Source organism: Sarcophilus harrisii, chromosome 1 (assembly GCF_902635505.1).
Source record: "Sarcophilus harrisii chromosome 1, mSarHar1.11, whole genome shotgun sequence".
Classification (NCBI taxonomy): Eukaryota; Metazoa; Chordata; class Mammalia; order Dasyuromorphia; family Dasyuridae; genus Sarcophilus; species Sarcophilus harrisii.
In genome coordinates, this window is record NC_045426.1 from 464,907,810 (window position 1) to 464,931,691 (window position 23,882).

Below are 23,882 nucleotides of genomic sequence, written 5' to 3' on the forward strand. Positions count from 1 at the left end.
TCAATTTTCCAGCTGGATGATTCATTTTTAAGGCAGCCATGATTGTCCAGCTTTTGCCTAAATTCTCTAAGAAGGAGAAAATCACCATCTGGTCCATATAGACAATTGGGTGGCATAAGAACTAGAGTTACAAGCTTGAAGTCAGAAGAACCTGAATTCACATCCAACAGCAGACACTTACTACCTATATGACCCTGAGCAAATCACTTGGATCTCTGCTTGCTAGTTTCCTCATCAGTACAATGGAATAATAATAGCACTTATTTTCTGTGGTTGTGCAGCTCAAATTAGAAAATAATTATAAAGCCTTGAGCATAGTCCCTGCTACTAATAAGTGCTATATAAATGTTAGCTATTATATATAATATAAATATAGCTATTATATTATAGGAGCTATTATTATAATAGCTCCTGGTGAGAACTACTTAAACTAATGAAGACTGGCAGCCTATAGTTTTAGGGAAAGCCCATGTTGCTCACTTGAACTCGGGTTAATTCTTAATCTTCTATGCTCTCTTTCAAATTTTGAGTATATAATCCTAAAATAAATATTCTTAACATATGCATCAATATATCTGAAAGACTAACATGCCCAATTCAAACAAACAAGATATACATTCTTCAAAATAAGGGCATTTGGAAAAGGGAATAAGGATTTAGAGACTTGTCCTATTTTCTTGTGTCAAATCCTGAAGAGATTCTCCTCTCTTACCCCAGTAGAGCTTAATGTAGGAACCTTATGATAAGCCATCAATTTCTTTCAGTACAATATTTATTATGGTTGTAGGCCATGTGGGCATTTCCATTAACATGATCTGGCTCCCTCTTTTGTTTCTAAGAGGACAGAATCATCATGAGTTTTGTATTTCTAATCAATGCCATTCACTGTGAAAAGATTCCATGAACTGGAAGTTCAAAAAAAATTATAAAAGACAGAGAACTAGAATTAGGAAAGAACAAAGCCTTGTAATAATATTGATTTTAAAAAATCCTTTTAAAATTCTCTAAGCTTTAAGCTTCAGATGAAAATAGAGCTACCATGCATTTGAGCAAAATACTGATATGAATGTTTCAAAGTAGACACCACATGCATTTGAATTTCCCTGGGAGATTCAGAAGTGGAAATTGGCCTTTATTTTTTGATGACTGCAAAGTAACCTTAACTCACATTAATAGACTGACTCTTCCAACCTTCCTTGTCAGTCTGAACTCTTTTCAGATACTGGGCCTAAACAATTTGAGTAGAGCATCACCTCAATTACTCCATGTCATTCCATTAAGTTATAAATCATTTGTTCCAGTTCTTCTTTGGTATGAGAACAATCCTAGTAAGTTTGGGTATGGACAAATGCAATACAAATATCAGATGGTTACTTGTAAATGTCATCTTTCTAGTACAACAATTTAAATTTAAATTTATTCCTTTGGAGTGTTAAGTTGCTGCATATTCTTGGAAAGAGAATATGTGTGACTTTAAGTATTGGGGAGAACTTGAAAAATAAGTGGGTAAGAATAAACTTAGAAAGATTCAGAAAGGTTTAAATTAAGGAATAATAAATAGTTATTAAGCTCTTATTTTGTTCAGAATATTAAGCAATGAGGGAGATAAAGGGTTTAAAAAAGATTCCATTTCTATCTCAAGGTAACTGACAATATAGTAGCATTATGGAATTCATAAACACAGAATTATGATGCATTGATAATACATGACAAATAGAAGGTTTTTAATGGAGCCATTGTTTCATAAAATCACATAATTTGAGATGTGAAGCAAACCTAAATAAAATGGTATCTAATCATACCCAGAGGCCAAGTGGTTCAATTACACAACCATGCATTAATTGATTACTATGTGGAAAGTATTATTCCAATCTTGGGAATGCAAAAGTAAAAACAAAAAAAGGCCCTTCCCTCAAATGAGCTTTTATTTTATCAAAGGGTCACAATTTACAAATCATTAAATACATAAAAGACCACTGAGGAGTGCAAGTGTGCTAATAATTTAGATTATCAAAGAACATTTTATGAAAGGACCAACATATTCACTTAATCTTAAAAGAAGAACTGGAATCTGAAAATTTGTTGTGAAGAGTACATGCATACATGGGGAATGACTTGGGCAAATAAATGAAAGTACAAGATAGAATGCCAGGTTTGGGAAGAGGCTTGTTATCTTGTTTAGCTGTAACATAATATGTATGAATGAAACTAATATGGACTAAGCCTTAAAATGTAGGGAAAAATATGAAGTTCCTTAAAATCTACACTGAAAATGTTGTGTTCTATTCCATAGGCAAAGGGAGAAGGCAAACAAATGAAGGCCTTTGGGAAGATGATAGTACTTGTGCCTTCAGATTATTTTGGCAACTATATAGGTAATGGATTGAAGAAGTGAGAGATTTTAGAGAGAGATCAATTAGGATTCTCTGATTAAGGTACCTAATGAAGGGGGAATCTTTTCTTTCTTTCCATAACAGTCCATTGAACTTTGCACATCTCCATTGGTTAGGAAGTTATTCCTATCATCAAAGCTAAATATTTCTTTGAAGTTTCTACCCTTTAGTTCTAACTTTCTATTTTGAGGACAGACTGGACAAATCTAATCTACACTTTGTATTCATTTCCATTTCCTGTCCTTATTTGTGTATCTTTTAAAAATCTTAGTTATTTGGCAATTCACCCTTATTATCTCTTTATTGTAAATTTTTTCTCTTTGTGACTTCAGCTTTCTTTCTTAGGGGTATCCTTTCTGGGATGCTATTAAAATTTGTTTTCCCAGAAACCATGATTTATTCCTGGTTTCCTTATCCTTTTATTTCACAAATTCTAAAATGAAATAGATATGTTCACTCACAAGCTTCCTATCATTTCTACCCCAGGAACAAAATTCCTTCATTGCAGCAACAGAAGAGAGATGTCCAGAGACTGAATTAAGACTATTGATAGGGGAATAGATGTGAATAGTATGTAGAAGCCAACTTAACAAAACTTGGGAACTGATTTGGATGTGAGTAGTAAAAGAGAATGGATATTCAAAGATGACTCTAAGGTTTCAAACTGGGGTGACTGAAATTATATTTAATAGAAACAGAGATGTTTGAAGAAAAGATAAGTTTCAGAGGGAAGATTTGAGTTTGGGATAGCGGTTATAGCAGGCAATTGGTGATTTTGCATTGGAGTTCAAGAAAAAAGAATTGGGCTATATCTATAGACTGAGAGTCATTTGCAGGCAGAAGAAAATTAAAGCAGTTGAGATGTAGGATCAAAAAGTGATATATATATATATATATATATATATATATATATAGAGAGAGAGAGAGAGAGAGAGAGAGAGAGAGAGAGAGAGAGAAAGAGAGAGAGAGAGAGAGAAAGAAAGAGAGAGAGAGATTTGGGAACAGAATCTTGGATTTCATCAATAATTAGGAAAACACTTGTGATGATGCAGGAAAAAATACTAAGTTGTAAAATACTATGTAAAGTCCAAGAGAAAAGTAATCTAAATGGAGGTGAAAGGGGTGAGAAAAGGTTTCTCGAAGGATAGCATTTAACCAGTCTCTTAGATTGAATTATGATGGAGAGAAATTCAACAGATTAAAGAAGGTGGGGAACATAATGACTTTCTTGACATTTTTAGCAGAATAGCACTCCCCAAAGGAGGAAAGATGAGAAAGCTTGTATCATGTTTAAAAGATGATGAGTTTGGCAGGAATATATACTGAAACAATTCAATGTGAAATAAGACTAGAAAAGTCATATGAAAAGATGCTCCAAGTCATTATTAATCAGAGAAATGCAAATTAAGATAACTCTAAGATACCACTACACACCTGTCAGATTGGCTAAGATGACAGGAAAAAATAATGATGATTGTTGGAGGGGATGTGGAAAAACTGGGACATTGATGCATTGTTGGTGGAGTTGTGAACGAATCCAACCATTTTGGAGAGTAGTTTGGAACTATGCTCAAAAAGTTATCAAACTGTGCATACTCTTTGATCCAGCAGTGTTACTACTGGACTTATATCCCAAAGAGATTATAAAGAAGGGAAAGGGACCTGTATGTGCACGAATGTTTGTGGCAGCCCTTTTTGTAGTGGCTAGAAACTGGAAACTGAATGGATGTCCATCAGTTGGACAATGGCTGAATAAATTGTGGTATATGAATATTATGGAATATTTCTGTTCTGTAAGAAATGACCAACAGGATGATTTCAGAAAGGCCTGGAGAGACTTACACGAACTGATGCTGAGTGAAATGAGCAGGACCAGGAGATCATTATATACTTCAACAACAATACTATATGATGACCAGTTCTGATGGAGCAACGAGATCAACCAAATCATTTCCAATGGAGCAGGAATGAACTGAACCAGCTATGCCCAGAGAAAGAACTCTGGGAGATGACTAAAAACCATTACATTGAATTCCCAATCCCTATATTTATGCCCACCTGCATTTTTGATTTCCTTCACAAGCTAATTGTACAATATTTCAGAGTCTGATTCTTTTTGTACAGCAAAATAACAGTTTGGTCATGTATACTTATTGTGTATCTAATTTATATTTTAATGTATTTAACATCTACTGTTCATCCTGCCATCTAGGGGAGAGGGTGGGGGGTAAGAGGTGAAAAATTGGAACAAGAGATTTGGCAATTGTTAATGCTGTAAAGTTACCCATGCATATAACCTTCAAATAAAAGGCTATTAAATAAAAAAAGAAAGAAATAAGACTAGAAAGATAGGGAGATGCCAAATAGAAATTTTTAATACCAAGCTTTAGGGTTATTTTAGAGAATTTTAGGGTCGGAAATTGGGAAATGCTAAAGAGTTTTTAAGCAAGAGCTAAGAAATAAGTTTTACTTGCAAAGAAGTTTATTTTGATAATAGCAAGAAGAATAATTTGGAAGAAAGAGGAATATGGAACTAGGAAAATTCAGAGACCTACTATAATAGTCTAGGTATATGGCAATATGCCAATAATGGGCCAGATTTAGGGTAATGATCTTCAACAATGAAAAGAGAAGATATGATAGAAAAGTAATTGGAAGATTTTTTTCAGGACTTGCAGAGTAAAGCAGGCTACAAAAAAAGAGTTATTAGAGAGAGAGAGACTCTGAAGATACATGAGCAAAACTGAACAATTTCTGAAGCAAAATCCTAGATGAGTTGGGCACAAAGTGAAATTTAGCAGATGGTGGAATGATTAGTTATAGTTAATACTTGTGATATTTCTGAGACAATAGGAAAAGGCAAATACTTGTATATATCAATTATATGAATTACAGATAATTTTAAAATTTTTACATGAGTGTGATAAAGAGAAAAAAAGGTACAAAGGGCATAGTTAACACACCAATACAGGGATCCTCAAACAATGCAGGCCAGATGCAGCAGCTGAGGACGGTTATCCCCCTAACCCAGGACTATGAAGTTTCTTTATTTAAAGACCCACAAAACAAAGTTTTTGTTTTTACTATAGTCTGGCCCTTTAACAGTCTGAGGGACAGTGAACTGGCCTCCTATTTAAAAAGTTTGAGGACCCTTGGTCTATAGAATGGAAAAATGAGTTATCATTTTTAGAATCATGAGAGATAAATATATATATATATATACATATGTAAAGTGCCAATATAAAGTGCCTTCCAAAATAAAGGAAAGGTGATTTGATTATATGAATTTTATTTAAGAGGAGAAAAATTAAAAGATTAAAATTTCTCAGAAGACTCACTATTGATAGCCCATCTCTCTAGTTAGTCAAAAATCACTGACCAATTGATTTTCACCACTAATATCTCCTCTTGCTTGATGAAACCAAGGAGCAGATAACAGAAATAATATGATGTTTCAATGAGAAATCAAATGCAAATACCTACCACCTTCAATCTGTTGCCCTTTTATAAAATGTGAAATTCTTTTTGACAGAATGAGAAAATATCGAGCTTTTGGCTAATCAAAGATAGCTGCCACATCCCATTGGACTTTTTAATTTAGATATTCTTTAGGGAGAGGTGGTAGAAGCAAGAAAACAGCTTCAATGGATGTGATCTCTAGCAGTCTAAAGGATAATGAAATGTGGAAGAAGAATGCTTCTTATAGCTTCTGACTTTTTTTTTTTAGTCCTCATTAGTTCTATAAAAAAAGCAGCATGGGGTCAGAATTCCTCTTCAGTTATTGACTCCCATTAGTAACTATGATTCTTTGAAGAAATTACTTGCCTAGTAGGGGATTTCATACCATGAAGGTAGTAATTCCAATGAGTGTAGAGTTGAGAGAGCCAGTGAAAATAACTAATGAAAGGAGAAAACTCAAATCAGCAAGGTCTCTGGCCCCATACGTTCCCCATGTGTTTGTCTTTCTAGCATTTTGTTTTAAATTTGGGCTCACTCTTCTTTTCCACTAATAACTATTTTTTTCTGGAAATATACTCCAGATTTATGAGGAAAATAATATTAAGTGAGTTCTATTCACTTCACTCAACATCATTTCATGTAAGTCTTTCCAGGTCTTTCTGAAATCATCCTACTGGTCGTTTCTTATAGAACAATAATAGTCCATAATATTCATATACCATAATTTATTCAGCCATTCTCCAATTTATGGGCATTCACTAAGTTTCTAGTTTCTTGCCACTATAAAAAAGGTTGCCACAAACATTTTTGCACATGTGGGTCTCTTTCCCTCCTTTAAGATCTCTTTGGTATATAAGCCCAGTAGAAACACTGCTGGATCAAAGGCTATGGACAGTTTGATAATTTTTTGAACATAGTTCCAAATTGCTCTCCGGAATAGTTGGGTCCATTCACATTTCTACCAACAAAATATTAGTGTCCCATTTTTCCCACGTCCCCTCCAATATTCATCATTATCTTTTCCTGCCATCTTAGCCATTCTGAGAGGTGTGTAGTGGTATCTCAGAATAGTCTTAATTTGCATTTCTCTGACTGGATTTAGAGCATTTTTCATATGTCAGGAAATGGTTTTGATTTCTTCAGTTGAAAATTGTTCATATCCCCTTACTATTTATCAAATGAAGAATGGCTTATATTCTTATAAATGAGTAAATTCTCTATATATTTTAGAAATGTGGGCTTTATCAGAACCCTGGGATGTAAAATTTTTTCTCAGTTTACTATTTCCCTTCTAAATTTGTCTGAATTGGTTTTGTTTGTACAAAAATTTTTAACTTGATATAATCAAAATTGTCCATTTTGTATTCTATAATGCACTCTAATTCTTTGGCTACAAATTCCTTCCTTCTCCACAGATCTGAGGAGAGAGACTATCCTTTGTTCTTCTAATATGTTTATAGTATCATTCTTTATGTCTAAATCATGAACCCATTTTGACCTTATCTTGGTATAATCACAGTTCTTTGAGAAGCAGGTTTTCTTCTCTGTGGAGTAGCATCAGTGACAATCTGAACCCTATAACATATATAGACACATACAGAATATATGTAAGATGAATATAGAATAGTTTGGGTATACGTAATAGTGGCGGGGGAACCAGGAGAAATCATCAATGTTAACAATATCAGGGGCCCTTCTCTCATCTCTCAGATGACTCTGCTAAAGAGTGAGCTCAGGCATAAAGACTCAGAATGATATTCATAATTAGCATCTAACAATAGAATGAAGAAACATATTTTATGAATCTCTAGAACTATGATTGGTTTTAGATGTTTCAGATTTTTGGTTTCATTAGAGCTATGATAAAGAAGTGATGTGAGGTGATACATCTCATAATATATTGTTATATTCCACATCTTAGCATCTTAAATTTTTTCATTAAGTATTTCCCTATTATGTATGTGTATATATGTTTATATATTTTACCAATCATTTTCCAAAATTTTGAGTTCTAAATTCTCTCTTCCTCTCCTGTCTCTCCCCCTCCTTGAGAAGGCAAGTAATTTGATTTTGATGATATATATATGAGATCACATAGTATCTTTTTTAGTTGATTCTTTTAGAGGTATAATGTAGTGATAGTTTGTATACTTGGAGATGATGGCAATAGGTCTGTTGAGAGCAGGACTGAAGGGTGCTTGCCACTTGACTATTTTTCTTATATGCTAAGTTTCTACTCTTTGTAAGACTCTTGTTTAATTATTGTTAATTGAATTACCTCCTCAGGATATATATTGCCTACAGTTCCCTGTAGAAGAAATAAACCAAAAGTTTATTGAATTCTGGGTTTGATTATTTAAATATAACCTGATAAAAGGAATACTCATAGAATCTTAAAAACCCAACAGTTTGGATGATTATTTAAACTTGCCGTTTGGATGATTATTTAAACTTGGTCATTTTTACTTCTTTTATTTCTTTTTTGTTTATATTGACAAGTGACCTTCCAGCAAACTGCAAATATCATTGATGATCTGAGCTTTTGGTAGCCACTCTAATCTCAATAACCAAAAAATATTGTATTGTACTCGAACAGTTTTCTAGGTTATTTGAAAAATATAGAGAAGACAAGACCCATGCCTTTTGGGTTTATGGTCTAAATCTTTTATATGCTTTAAAAAAAGAGAATGACAAAATATAGGTTGAGAATGCAAATTATTTAAATATTGTTTTCAAAGTTATTTCACAAGAATAACATAGTATGTTTTTGCATGTGGTTGTAGCCATGTAGAAATACATATTTATGTATTTACTTTAATGATCTGTGATTTTTGATGGTAGTAGGTGTTGCTCTCCATCCATTTAGATCACAAACTTCTTTAACTCAGGTAACAGTATGAATTACTGTCTGAAAAAATGTTTTTAAAAGGATGAGGGGGGAATTAAGTAACAGAAAAATATATTTGTGGGTAGATGTAAAGTAAAATAATTGGCAGGGATAGGAATGAGATAATGCACTATTCTTGCATTACAATAATTTAGAAAAAAAAATTTTTTGACTCAGCTTTCCAACTAACTTTCTTCTCCTCTGTCTCTCTTTTTTTTCTTTCTCTAATTTGTATTTCAAATTTATAATTTATCATCTCACTTAAAGTGATTATAACATTTATGTCCTTTTATCCAGAAATTGTAATACTAGGCTTATATACCTCAAGATGATCAAAGATCATATATGCATACACACACCAATATACATTTGATTATATACGTACATATACATGCATAAAAGATAATAAATATACATATGCATATAGATACATATACAAATAGACATACAGTTTATAAATAATGCACATATTTGTATGTAACAGATCATAATTACTAAAGTAGTCATAGTTGTACTTCAGTGGTAGTTAAAAAAAAACTAGAAACAAAACATTTCATCAGATGGGAAATGAATAAACAGATTTTGGGCCTTGAATGTAATGGAATATTAAAATATAATAAGAAAGAATATATATGAAGAATTCAGAAAAGTATGAGATTTATATAAAATTATTTAAAGTAAATGAAGTAGAACCAAGAAGACAATGTACCCAATGACAACCACAATGTAAATGAAAAGACAAATATAATGTAATTTAAGTTTGTATAATTAAAATGGCCAAATTAGGTCTCAGAAAAGAGATGTAAAAATGTTTTTCTATCTCTTCTTTAATGATATGTGGGACTGCTGTCAAAGAAATTTGTATATATTGTCAGACTCAATTGATGTTTTGCTTTTTAAAAGCAAGTTAGTAAATAGAATTGATACAATACTAAAACATCAGCAAAATAATATTATATATCTCATATATATCATATCTTATATGTAACACATTGTTTAGTCATTTTTCAATTGCATCCTATTTTATGGGGGAGGTTCTTAACAAAGATAATGGAGTGATTTGCCATCTCCTTCTATAACTCATTTTACAGATGAAGAAATTGAGGTAAAGAGGACTAGTTGATTTGTACAAACACACACAATTAATTTTCTGAAATCAGATTTCAGGTCCTCCTGAAGATCATTGTGCCATATAGCTGTTCTAGATATAACATGTGTGTATGTAAATAAAGATATACATGTGCAAACATACATGTATGCATATACACATACATACACAGAGTTGTACTATGAAATGTTCCTATACAATTTTCTTTAAATCCTCTATAGGGAGATCTACTCAATATGTAGAGACAAAGTAACATAGTAGAAAGACTAGAAAATGAGAAGTATCGGAGTTAAAATTCTACTTCTCATAGATATACTGTGAACACAGGTAATTAACTGATGTTATTTTATTCATCCTGGAATAATGCCTCAGTTTCAAGTATTCAAATGGAATAATAATTTCTATAGTAATTACTTCACTTGGTAGATTGTGAATGTATATATAGAGTATAAAGCACTTAATAAATCTTAATTTGGAAAAGATCTACTGTTCATTTTTAACAATTTGTTTACTCCATCAAGAATACTAGAAGCATTAAGATCCTAAAAGCAGTGTTTGATTTATCATTTAGATATGTGGTATGGCTTCCTATATTTCTTTTCCTCTCCATTGATAACAGATAGCTTGACTTCAGGGGTAAGCAATCAGAAGCTGTCCAAATAATGGATCTAGGCTGTGTTTTACATGTAAATGTTTGTACAAATAGTGCTCTCCCTTCTAGCTTGTAAAATTCCTGAGTATGGAGGCATCAGTAGCCTAGGTGTCCCAGGGAGTAATCCCTGGTAATCTGAATAATTAAGTTCAAGAAACATTTTATAAGAACCAGCTATGTAGAAAGTTGTTAGATTATACCATAAAAAACAGAAAGAAAGCCAGTGCCTTTGTCCAGAAGGAGTTTTCATACTATAGGGAGAATAAGAAAGCGTGATAATCTGAGGAGGGGGAGAGCTCCAAGTCTTTGCCTGAAAAGCAATACTTTGAACAGGACTTGGAAGGAAGCTCAGTATTAGAAGAGGCAGGGATGAGAATAATCTATTACTCTTCAAAGACATGGAGATAAGAAAAGATATTCAGATAGTAGGTAGTAGACCAGTTTAGATGAAACAGTGTATAAACAGAAATATTATGACATAAGTTTGGAAAGATGGGTGGGATGTGTTATATAGGACTTTAAATACCAGACTGAGAAGTTTGATTTTTATCCTTTAGGCTGGAGGGAGCCACTGAAGATGTGTGTGTGTGTGTGTGTGTGTGTGTGTGTGTGTGTATGTGTGTTTGTATAGGAGAATGATGATCAGATCTGTGCCTTAGGAAGATTATTTTGCCAGTTTTGTGGAGCATAGATTGCCATGGGATCTTAGTATCATATAGATTTAAAGCTATAAAAGCCCTAGAGACAAGTGAGTCTAATCTTTTCTTTTTACAAATGAGGCCCAAAGTGGCTAGTTTATTTGTCCAAGGTATCACAGCAATGGGCCCTAACCCCAGGTTCCTGAAGCATAACCTTTATCACCTCCTTAATTACCTGAGGATCATTCTGCCTCTTGAAGGGAGAGACTGGTAGTAGGCAAACCAAATTAGGAGATTATTATAGTTCAGAAAAGGGGATATGAAAATCTGAAGTAATGTAGAGACCATGTGAGAATACCAAAAGGAATGATATAAGGTACTTTATTGAGTTATAAACAACAAAATTCAGCAACTAATTGGATAAAAAGAAGGGATCACCAAAAGAGAAGATATTGAAAGAGGAGTGCCTTTCCTCCAACCTCAAGCAATTACTAACTGTGTAGCCTTAATCAAGTCACTTTTGCTTCTAGCACATAGTAGGTACCATATAAATACTAATCATTATTATCATGGTTACTGTTGTGATTATTATTGTGGTGGTGGTTGTTATTATTACTACTACCACTAGCTCCTTGAACCTAAGTGGATTAGAGAAGACAGCCTTTGAGGTCACTGCCATATCTGGATCTATAAAACACATTCTAGTTTGGACAAATTCTGTCTTTTCTTTGAATTTTTCTTACTTTATTTCTTTATAAAATGCCAGTATTAGACTAAACCTTCCCAATTCTTCCTAATGTCTCTTTCCCAGTTTTAAAGATGGCTGCTAAAGCAAGATGAATGAAGGGCAGAAAATGAGGTGAGAAAAAGAACAAATACCAGTTCATATTGCAAAGGACACTACTAAACAGGGAGTCAGAATCCTGAGGGTAGAATTCTGCATATTTGCTACCTCTGTGAACTTGTACAAATGTCTTAATCTTTCCAGGTCTTAGTTTCCTCATCTGTAAAATGATGGCACTCAATTAGGTGATTTTTCAGTTCTCTCCAACCATTAAATCTATGATCTTCCCATTTATCTCCCCATTGCTTCAAAGTCCCCTCTGCTCAATCATCATTCACAACCTCTCCAAGAAGCCTTGGCTTCCAAGGCCTGGTCTTGGACACTCCTCCTTCTATATCTTCTCTTTTGGTGATCTCACCAACTCCCATAAGTTCATTTATCCTATCAATAGAAATGAGTGTCAAACCTACATATTTAGTCCCAATGTCTTTACTGAATTTAATCTTAAATCACCATCTTTTTTCCTGAAATCTCTATAGAGATATCATTATTCCATATTCATTACATCAAAAAAGATCTTTCTTTTTTCTAAAATAATAGCCGTTTATTTTTCAAATTACATGCAAAGATAGTTTTTAACAATACCTTTTCAAAATCTTATGTTCCAAGTTTTTCTCTCTTCTCCACCTCTCCCCTCTTTTAGACAGCAAATAATCCAATACAGGTCAAAATATATGCCATTCTTCTAAATATATTTCCACATTTATCATGCTACACAAGAAAAATCAGGTCAAAAAGAAAAAAAAATATGAGAAAAAAACAAGCAAGCAAACAACAACAAAAAAATGAAAATGCTATATGTGATCCACATTCAGTTCCCATAGTCCTTTTCTGGATGTAGATGGCTTTGTCCTTCACAAATCTATTGGAATTGTCTTGAATCATTTCATTTTGAAAAGAGCCATGTCCATCAGAACTGATCATCGTATAATTTTGTTGCTGTCATGTACAATGATCTGGTTCTCACTTCACTTAGCATCAGTTCCTGTAAATCTCTCCAGGCCTTTCTGAAATCAATCTGCTTATCATTTCTTATAGAACAAAAATATTACATAACATTCATATATCTTAACTTATTCAGTCCAACCAATGGGCATCCACTCAGTTTCCAGTTTCTTGCTATTACAAAAAGAGCTAGTACAAACAAACAAAAAAAAAAGATCTTTCTGAAAACAAAAAAACAAAACTATTTTTCCCTGTTTTTTTTTTTCCTATTGAGTATACTAATATCCATTCTTACCTAGGCCTCTAACATTAGTTTCAGTTTTGACTTTAGTCAATCCTTCCTGACTCTAGGCCCAGTATTCTCTCAGCTGCCCCACCTAGGTATTTTATTTTTATTGCTTTGTTTTTCATCTAGGTACTTCTTAAGCATTTATTAAATACCTACTATGTTCCAGGCACTGCTCTAAATAATGAGGTCCTGAGTAAGTAGGTGGGTTGGCAAAGAAGGACTGAAGTACTCATAAAATTAATACCTAAGGCAAAAAGGGAAGGGCACTGATGGGGATCAGTTTCACCTCCCTCTGTGGAAGTTGTGAATAGACTCATCTTGCTGTGTCCAGTCAGAAATCCAACTTATGTTAAATCATGAAGTTAAACTTCCCCTATAAATCTGTTCATGGTCCACAGCATCTTTGCTAAATTCCTTTTGGAGTTATAACCCATCTTGGCCCTCTGCCTCATGGTTTCTTTCTCCTTCTTATAGCTAACTAACTTTTTTAGTTTGCTAAACTCCTCTATGGATTTATCCTGCAAATCGAAATAAAGAAAGGAAAAAAAAAAAAAAAAAAAAAAAAGGAGATTCTTTTCCTCAATTGCTACCTAGTCTTAATCACTGAATGGGCGCAACCTCAGTCAAACTGTGACCTGATGAAGACCTTAGCTTAAAAAGACCAAAGTATCCATTTGCATTCAAGGCCATCTCCAGTCATATTCCTTTAATGAATTCTTCCAAACTCTTTTTCTTGGTAGCTCTCCCAAATCTAATTCATATTTGCCATTTCTGGTATCTATTATATTTCTTCATTTTGTCTGTAACCTCTTCTTCTAAATAGAACTACTTTTTGTCAAAGAGAATGGCCATCGTGAATTCTTCACATGACTGAACCCCAACATTTGGTGCCTGAAAATCAATCTCAGCATTTGGTGCTGAATCCTAAACACATTATAAATGCTTTACAAATATCATCTCGTGTAATCCTTCATTTTCTTTCTATTTACCTGAAATGTTTTAAGTTTCTCAGAGTAAAGCTGCAAACAAATCATTGAAGGTGTTATTATTTTAAAAATCCAAGGGAATGTTGTCACCAAAGCTATGTAACTGTTTCTATCAAGAATCTTGTAAAATAGCAGTCTCTCCTCTAATTTAAAAACATTTAAGTCACTTCTCCCTCAGAGAAACTGGTCTTAAGTTAAAGTCCTGAAATGTAAAGTTACTCAGTCAGTAAATAAACAGCCAATATATGTATGAATTGGTGCTAATCAGTGTAGTCAACTTAAAAGATAGTGGAAGCCTAATCAGTTTGATTCAATGAACATTTTAAAAATACCTACTTACCATGATGAAGATGAGAGGCAGCATAGCATAGTTGATAAAGACCTGGCCCAGATTTAGATTTGGCTTCCCATACTTGCTTCTTCCAGAGTCCTCTTCTTCAGGAATTTGCCTTCTATTTACCCTCTAACAATCTTGTATAGACATGGTCGTTTGTATATTGTCTCCTCTAATAAATGAAAGAACCTAAAAGTCAGAGATCTGGTGCATAGTAAGCACTTAATAAAAGCATGTTAAGTGACTATCCTTTAATTGATTAGTGCTACTGTAATTTCTTCTGGAAAAATTACAGATAAACTAATTTCCTATGTTGGTAGAGTGAGTTTCACCAAAAGAAGTTCCCAACATGAACCAAAAGGTAAAAAGATTGTGCAAGACACAGTACAAATCACGAAGGGGAATCGTCCAAATAAATTCACAGTCAAAAGGTTTTTAAGTCAAAGGCCATATCTTTATTGTGATACTTAACAAGGGGACAAAGTTTCTAATGAACTTACACTTAACAAGTTTGAAAGTGGGATCTTTTATGAGAAAAGACCCTAAAAAAGGTATGCTATGTTAGTTGTGTAAGTCAGCAAGCTTACAGATTAATATACAGACTAATAACATTTATACAGTGCTTCAAGGTTTACAAAGTGTTTTTGTAGAGTTATCTCATTTAATTTGATTTTCACAATAATCCTGTGTTGTAGGTTCTATTTTTCTAATTTTACAGATGAGGCAACTGAGGCTGAAACTAAGAGATTTGCCCAAGGTCAGATATGAGTAGGATTTGAACTCAGTTCTTTCAGATTTCTGTTCTTTACTATGAGTAAAAGAAATCCTATTTTCTTCAAAGGATTTTGAAGTTTAATGAGTGAAGGAAAGAGAAAACACACATATGCATACACAAATAAATATTTATATAAAGCAATCTTAATTTCTAGGGGTTTATCATCTAATTTGTAGGTGAGATTGTAGTGACCCAAAGTAGACAAACAAATAAAATAAAATGTAAGAAGAAGACTAAATATTTTTAAGAAAAAAATACAAGGTATCTCAAAGGTCTGTGCATTTAACTTGTAATTGCACAAAGACTTGTAGGACAATCTGTCTATACAAATGTAAATTAATGAAGTACAAACTAAATATGCAAGTGTTCTGGGAAGGATGCTAAGGCCAGAAATAATTATCAAATTATCAGAGAAAATTTCTGGAGGGAATGAACCTTTTCTTGAGGTCTGGGTAGGTGGAAAGATTGAAAACACAAAAAACAAGGAGGGGATTCCAGTTAAGAGGACTAAAAAGGAAAGAATACCACAAGATTGAAATTAAATTTTAAAAATGAAAATATAAAAATATGATTAAAAGTCAGGAAGTAAAAAAAAATACAATATGAGAAGTTATTGAACAGCAGGACAAAATGAAAAATTCAGCACAAATACTTTCTATCTTCCAAAACAAAACTAACCCAAACTATATTATTGCTTTAGGGAGATAACATGATATGTTGAAAAATAGCTCAAAAGTCAATATGCTGGAGTTTAAATCTTGTCTTTGTGTGCTTATATTCCAGTGTGCTGTTTGGCAAATCATTTAATTTCCCTGGTTCTCAGTTTCCTCTCCTTTAAAGTGAGGGAATTGGATGAAATGGCCTCTGAGGATCCTCCCTGGTTAAATCTATGATTTTACTTGAAAACTTCAGGAAACTAAGTAAAATACCAATACTGACTAAAAACACTGACAGGAGAGTTCTCAGGTCTTTGTTACTTTGGGAGGAGCTAACAAGTTCTTCAGTCTTAGTTGATTGAGTAGTTAGCATACAGCTGACTGGAGGATTTAGTTTCAGCTTGTGGATGGAGTAAGTGGAGGCTGGATGTACTCTGTCAGCCACGGCATTACTTCTTATATACAAAAGCATCTTACATGGAGAGCTGAAAGGAGCCTTAGAGACTATTTATTTTAGAGAACATTCATTCTAAACTCTTCATTTTATAGGTGCAGTGTAGAGAATTAAAGTTACTTGCCACTGTTCACATTGGAAGCAAATGACCAGTCTGGGATTGGAATCAAGGTCCTTTGACTGTAGGGAACTGGGTGGTGCCATAGTGCAGGAGGTGCTGAACCTCAAGTCAGGAAAACTTCAGACATTTATTATCTGTGTGATCCTGGGCAAATCACTTAACTATTTGCCTCAGTTCTTCATCTGTAAATGGCAAACTCTTGCACTAGATGATGAGGTGCAAGAAGTTATGAAGGGAGTCAGAATGAATTCACAGGGTCAAAATATTGTTAAGTCAGAGGCTGTAGATTTATTGTGACATTTAGCAAGTGGGCAAAGTTCCTAATCAGCTCACACTTAACAAGGTGGAAGAAGGGGCCTTTTTTGAGAAAAGATCCTTAAAAAGATATGCTACATGCTAATTTTGTATGTCAGCAAGGTTACAGATTACCAGAGAAAACCCCTAGTGAGGTTACAAAGAGTTGGACACCACTGAAATGAGTGAACAACAACAACAATCTCTTACTATACATCCAGCATCTTTTCAACTATATCACTGTTTAGTTCAATGACCCTATATATATAAGCAATATCTCCATCTAGCCAGTGAACTCAGATGGCTCTGGAGGGGAAAGTGAGACAAGTGATTTCACATATATCTCCCTTATTTAAATCCAACTCACTTGCACTTCACACCATCACCTACTTGATGTCATGGTCCTTTTCAAGAACAAAAGAGAAATAATATCTCCCAAGACTATCATGTTGCCATCAACATGATGGCAGGAACCAGATTTTTCTGTGGCAATATACATGGTAACAGGAGGGTGCTATAATCCTGCATAGTTGTCTAAGTCTTTCTAAGCTGAATCAGTTTGCATCCCCACCTCCCACCATAATTTTCTTTCTTATTAATTGGAAGTAATTGCCAACATAGACTTTAATAACTTTCCACTCTCCATTTCAACATATTTCTCATCACCCTTTTTGCTCTCTTTTCATTCATTCAGTGACATTATGCTGCCCCTGGTTTGACTAGAACTTCTCCTTCCCCTTACAGTCTTAACTTGGGAGCGATTCCTCCTTCTTGTAAATTTATCTTTCATGTATCTCATTCCCTCAAATGCCCTCCTAGTAACTGTCTGCAGGATAGAAATTAGGGAGTTAAATAGATTCATAGTGTAAGAATTTTAAGGAAAGTTGAACATCAGAGAGAAAATAGTAGCTTGTCCAATGTCACATAGACGATTAGCAGCAGAGCTGTAGGGCCCAAGTTTTCAAACTACCTTACTAAGTACCTTTGGACTATATTAATTATTACTAAGATTTTTAAACTGACTAATGAAGTTTTTTTTTTTCTTTTAACATTAAAAAAACTTAGAAAAGGGGCCCCAGCCCTTCCTGCTGAGCTGCTCAACTGGGGTTAATCAGTGTCAGAGTCTAGTCCAGAGCTAAGGATATTAAGCTAAATTATTAAACAAACTGATTAGAAGTTAAGTTAGGGGTAACAAGGAAGGATCAGATATGTGAAGACAAGGCTTTGGAGGTGAAATAGATGTGGTAAATAGAATCTAAGTGAAATCAGAAACACATCCAAATCATGTTGCTAAACCAAAATCAGAACACAGGAAAAAGAAGTCAGTTTTTTTTAGGAAGTTAGTCAAATAAAGCATGAGAAATAACTTAGGACACACTAATAAGCTATAATAATAATAAAAAAAAAAGCCTGATCTCCAGAAGATAATATAGAATCTAGCCCTCATTTTCCCCCTTTTTCTACCAAATTTGATTTAGATGCCTAACCTCATCACCTCATCCTTAACTGCTTCCCAGAGATTGGAAACTAACAAATAACAAATAATAGTAGACCCTCAGATCTGGCAGCAGACTTTCAGGGAAAATATTTGAATTTAGTTTCTAGGGCATTTCAAACCACACCATGAAGGCAGTTTACTCCATCTATGTCAGATATAGGCTCTGACTGCCATTGTTTAATAGAGGATGTAGCTAATGTATGGGCAGTGAGGTTATGCCCATAGTTAGAGCAGGGCCTGTAGTCAGGAAGATGATCCTGCATAAGTAATGTAACCTTGTTTGCCTCAGTTTCCCAATCTGTATAATGAGCTGGAGAAGGAAATGGCAAACTGCTACAGTATACAAGAAAGCTTCAATTAAGGCACAAAGACACACCTGAAATGACTGAATAACAACAACAAGGATGATATATAGACCATTATCACTTTAAATGTTTAACTGAAGTCCCATTGATAAGGGAAGATATACTATTAGAAAATCATAATGAATACTTCTCATTCAATAGTAGCAGTCTATTGTCCTGTGAATGTAATTTCACATATTTAAAACCTTTAAGTTCCATATTTTAGTAATCATTTTTGTAAATCCAACTATTTTTGGAAGATAACAAAGATTGTGAGAGGACTGGTAAATGATGAGTGAGGAAGTAAGAGGTGTGGGATGGGGGGACACAAGTGAGCCAAGAGGATAGAAGATTTGGCAGCCAGGTTGCTCAATGGACAGAGCAGTGGGTCTGGAAGCAGGAAGGCCTGAATTAAAATCCTCAAGACATTTGACTAGCTGTGTTACCCTGGGCAAATCACTTAACCAGTCACTGCCTTCTCAGTTTCCTCATCTGTAAAATGAGACAATTACACCCATCTGTCACAGTGGCTGTGAGGATCAAATGAGATAATTGTGAAACAGCACAGTGGTTGGCACATAATAAGTGCTATATAATTTAAATTAATATTGCTGCTGTTTTGTTATTACTAGAATTACTATTATTATTATTAAGGAGTTTTCAGGTAGAAAAGGGATTAATTTGTTCTGCTTAGTACTTCAGGGCAGAAGTAGTAGAAATTGGCAGTATCAAGAAATTCAGATTTTTAATTCATTCTAAGGAAAACCTTAGCAAATGGGATTGTTGAAAAGGGAAACAAAATAAAAAAGCAGTGAGTGGACCCTTATTTGATGTTTTAAAGTTAGAGTTAAATAGCCCCTATTCAGCCATATTTTAGAGGTGATTCCCATATAAATATATGTTGGAAAATATGAATTCTATGATCCCTTCCTACTTTAAATGCCATGACCTTGTTGTTTTACATGGCTTATTTGTGTTTCTTAATAATTATTTTTCCAGCCAAGAGGAGCCTTTTGTGACAGCCAAGTGGCTTTAACTGAGGAATTCATCACAGATGGTAGCATCAGCCATGAGATTGTTCCAATAGAATGTCAATGCTCATCACTGAGCAGTTATTCCATTAGATTCATGTCTGATGGAATTCCGGCCAAGATGGCAGAGAGGAGGCACACATCTGCTTAGGTTCCACATTTTCTCTCAGAATTTGATTCATGACAAGCCTCAGAATTAGTGCTTGACTGAAAAAAAAACCCACAAATAATTACCAAGAGAAGACATCCTTGAAATTCGCCAAGAAAGGTCTGTTTTTGCTTGAGGACAGGGATGGTTTTAGATGGGACATGCAGGCCTGAGGGCAGGCAGCTCACAGGAGCAGACCGGAGGGGGAGTAGGGTGTGATCTCAGCAGTCTCTGCGAGGAGAACTTTACCACAGTGTGGCTACTTTGCCCTGGAAGCAAGCCAGTAGACAGGCAGAGAAGCTAAAAACACCTGGAGTGAAGAATACAACCCCAAACAGCTGGAGTCTCTTGCTGTCCTGGTAGTGCCTCACTGCTGCTCCCCTTCTCCCCCAGCAATCTGTAGAGGAAGCTTGGTAACACCACCCACCCCCTCACCCCCACCTCCAAAAAAGGCAGATTCCATTTGGGGTTTTTTTTCTTTGCTAGTTTGTCTTCTTTGATTCTTCTCTGACAAAATGAGCAAAAAATTTAAACAGACCTTAACTATTGATAGCTTATATACCGATAGAGAGCAGACTCTAAACCCTGAGGAGACTAAAAACAGACTGTCTCCAGGTGAATCCCCAAAGGAGGAGATCATCTGTTCCTTAGCCGAGATGAATCTCATAGAAGAAATTAAAAAGGCTCTCACAAGAGAGCTAGAAGAAAAATGGGAAAAGGAAAGGGAGGCTTGGCAAGAGAGTCTGGAGAAGTCATCCCACTCATTTAAAGACAGAGTGGATAAAGAAATCAAATCCTTGAAAAATAGAATTAGTGAGTTGGAAAAAGAAAATTTCTCTCTAAAAAATAAAATTGGTGAAATGGAAAAAAAATCCATAGAACAAAACAACTCACTTAAAAATGCAATTTGACAATTAGAAAAAGAAAATACTTCATTGAAAATCAGAATTGAACAAATGGAATTGAATGACTCGAAGAGACAACAAAAATCAGCCAAGCAAAACCAAAAAAATGAAACAATAGAAAAATGTCAAATATCTTCTTGGGAAAACAACAGACCTAGAAAATAGATCTAGGAGAGACAGTCTGAGAATTATTGGACTCCCGGAAAAATATGATGAAAAAAAGAGCCTGGACACTATTTTCCAGGAAATTATCAAAGACAACTGCCCAGAAGTCATAGAAACAGAGGGCAAAATAGACATTGAAAGAATTCATTGATCACTACTGAAAGGGATCCTAAAATCAAAACACCAAGAAATATAGTGGCCAAATGCCAGAACTATCAGATGAAGGAAAAAAATACTGCAAGTGGCTAGAAAAAAACAATTGAAATATAGAGGATCCACAATAAGGATTACCCAGGATCTTGCAGCATCCACATGAAAAGATCGAAGGGCCTGGAATATGGTATTCCGAAAGGCTGAGGAACTCCGTATGCAACCAAAAATAATTTACCCAGCCAGAATGAGCATCTTTTTCCAGAGAAGAAGATGGATTCAATGAAATAAGCAAATTTCACCTATTTTTGGTGAAAAAAACAGGACTTAACAAAAAATTTGATCTACAAATATAGAACTCAAGAGAAACCTAAAAAGGTAAAAAGAAATCTTGGGAACTATATCTCTGCTATAAAGATATATAAAGAATACATGTATACTTTATTCTAGATACTAGAGGTAGAAAGGAAATTGTACCAGAAAAAGAGTAAAGTGTGGGAACTACATCTCATGAAGAGGCAAAGGAAACCTATTACATCTGAGAGAAAGAATGGAGGGGGATGAATATAGTGTATATCTTACTGCCATCAGAATTGGCTTAAAGAGAAAAATTTTAGACATAATCAATTTATGGTGAAGCTTCTCTGAACTCATTGAAAAGTGGGAAGGGGAAAGTGAAAAGGGAAGAAATAAGCTAAGCGGAAGGGAATACAGAAATTGTGAGGTAAAGGAGTAGGATAAGGGGAGGAACTCTAAGGTGGGGGTGGGGAGGAAAAAGGGAGGGCTGTGAGAAGCAAGTTGTACTCATTAGTTTAATACTGGGGAGGGGGAATAAGGAGGAAGGAAGAGAGAAAAGCATAAACAGGGATTAACAAGATGGCAAGTAATACAGAATTGGTAATTTTAACCATAAATGTGAATGGGGTAAACTCCCCCATAAAGAGGAAGTGGTTAGCAGAATGGATTAAAAGCCAGAATCCTACAATATGTTGTTTATAGGAAACACACCTGAAGCAGGAAAATACATACAGAGTAAAGGCAAAAAACTGGAGCAGAAGCTACTAGGCTTCAGGTAAAGTCAAAAAAAGCAGGGTAGCCATCCTGATCTCAGATCAAGCAAAAGCAAAAATTGATCTAATTAAAAGAGATAAGGAAGGGCACTATATCTTGCTAGAGGGTACCAAAGATAATGAAGCAATATCAATATTAAACATATATGCACGAAGTGGTGCAGCATCTAAATTCCTAAAAGAGAATTTAAGAGAGCTGCAAGAAGAAATAGACAGCAAAACTATAATAGTGGGAGAGCTCAACCTGGCACTCTCAGAATTAGATAAATCAAACCACAAAATAAATAAGAAAGAAGTCAAAGAGGTAAATAGAATACTAGAAAAGTTAGATATGATAGATCTCTGAAGAAAACTAAATGGAGACAGAAAGGAGTACACTTTCTTCTCAGCAGTTCATGGAACCTATACATAAATTGACCATATATTAAGACTTAAAAATCTCAAACTCAAATGCAGTAAGGCAGAAATAGTAAATGCATCCTTTTCAGACCACAATGCAATGAAAATTGCATTTAACAAAAAACCAGGGGAAAATAGACCAAAAAATAATTGGAAACCAAATAATCTCATACTAAAGAATGATTGGGTGAAACAGCAAATCATAGACATAATTAATAACTTCACCCAAGAAAATGACAATAATGAAACATCATACCAAAATGTGTGGGATGCAGCCAAAGTGGTAATAAGAGGAAATTTCTTATCTCTAGAGGCCTAGTTACATAAAATAGAGAAAGAGAAGGTCAATGAATTGGGCTTGCAACTAAAATTGCTAGAAAAAGAAAAAAATTAAAAAACCCCAGTCAAAAACTAAACTTGAAATTCTAAAAAAAAAAGGAGAGATCAATAAAATTGAAAGTAATAAAAAAAATTATTGAACTAATTAATAAAACTGAGTTGGTTCTATGAAAAAAAACAACAAAATAGACAGACCTGATTTTAAAAAGGAAAGATGAAAATCAAATTATTAGTCTTAAAAATGAAAAGGGAGAACTCGCCATGAACAAAGAGGAAATTAGAGCAATAATTAGGAGTTACTTTGCCCAACTTTATGCCAATAAATTCGACAACTTAAATGAAATGGAAGAATACCTTCAAAAATATAGCTTGCCCAGATTAACAGAGGAATAAGTAAATGGACTAAACAGTCCCATTTTAGAAAAAGAAATAGAACAAGCTATTAACCAACTCCCTAAGAAAAAATCCCCCAGACCAGATGGATTTACATGTGAATTCTACCAAACATTTAAAGAACGATTAACTCCAATGCTATATAAACTACTTGAAAAAATATGGTTTGAAGGAGTCCTACCAAATTTCTTTTATGACACAGACATGGTACTGATACCTAAACCAGGTAGGTTGAAAACGGAGAAAGAAAATTATAGACCAATCTCCCTAATGAATATCGATGCTAAAATCTTAAGTAAAATACTACCAAAAAGGTTACAGAAAATTATCCCTAGGATAATACACTATGACCAAGTAAGATTTATACCAGGAATGCAGGGCTGCTTCAATATTAGGAAAACTATTAATGTAACTGACTATATCAATACCCAAATCAACAAAAATCATATGATCATCTCAATAGATGCAGAAAAAGCATTGATAAAATCCAACATCCATTCTTAATAAAAACACTTGAGCGGATAGGAATAAATGAACTTTTCCTTAAAATAGTCAGGAGCATATATTTAAAACCGTCAGTAAGCATCATATGCAATGGGGAAAAA

At 34.2% G+C, this 23,882-nt stretch overlaps 1 protein-coding gene across 2 annotated transcripts in view; it reads right to left on the reverse strand.

The window, feature by feature from the left end:
* LOC100926624 overlaps positions 1-23,882 on the reverse strand; it is a 199,215-nt gene that overhangs the window by 26,252 nt on the left and 149,081 nt on the right. Inside the window, exons 8-9 of one of the 2 annotated variants that reach the window (XR_004230941.1) lie at positions 14,542-14,707; positions 12,673-12,692 (exon numbers count right to left, since the gene is read on the reverse strand). The gene's annotated coding sequence lies outside the window, so the exon portion shown is untranslated. Of the gene's footprint in view, positions 1-12,672; positions 12,693-14,541; positions 14,708-23,882 lie in introns of those variants that run through there. The other variant, XR_004230940.1, reaches the window with a different exon arrangement.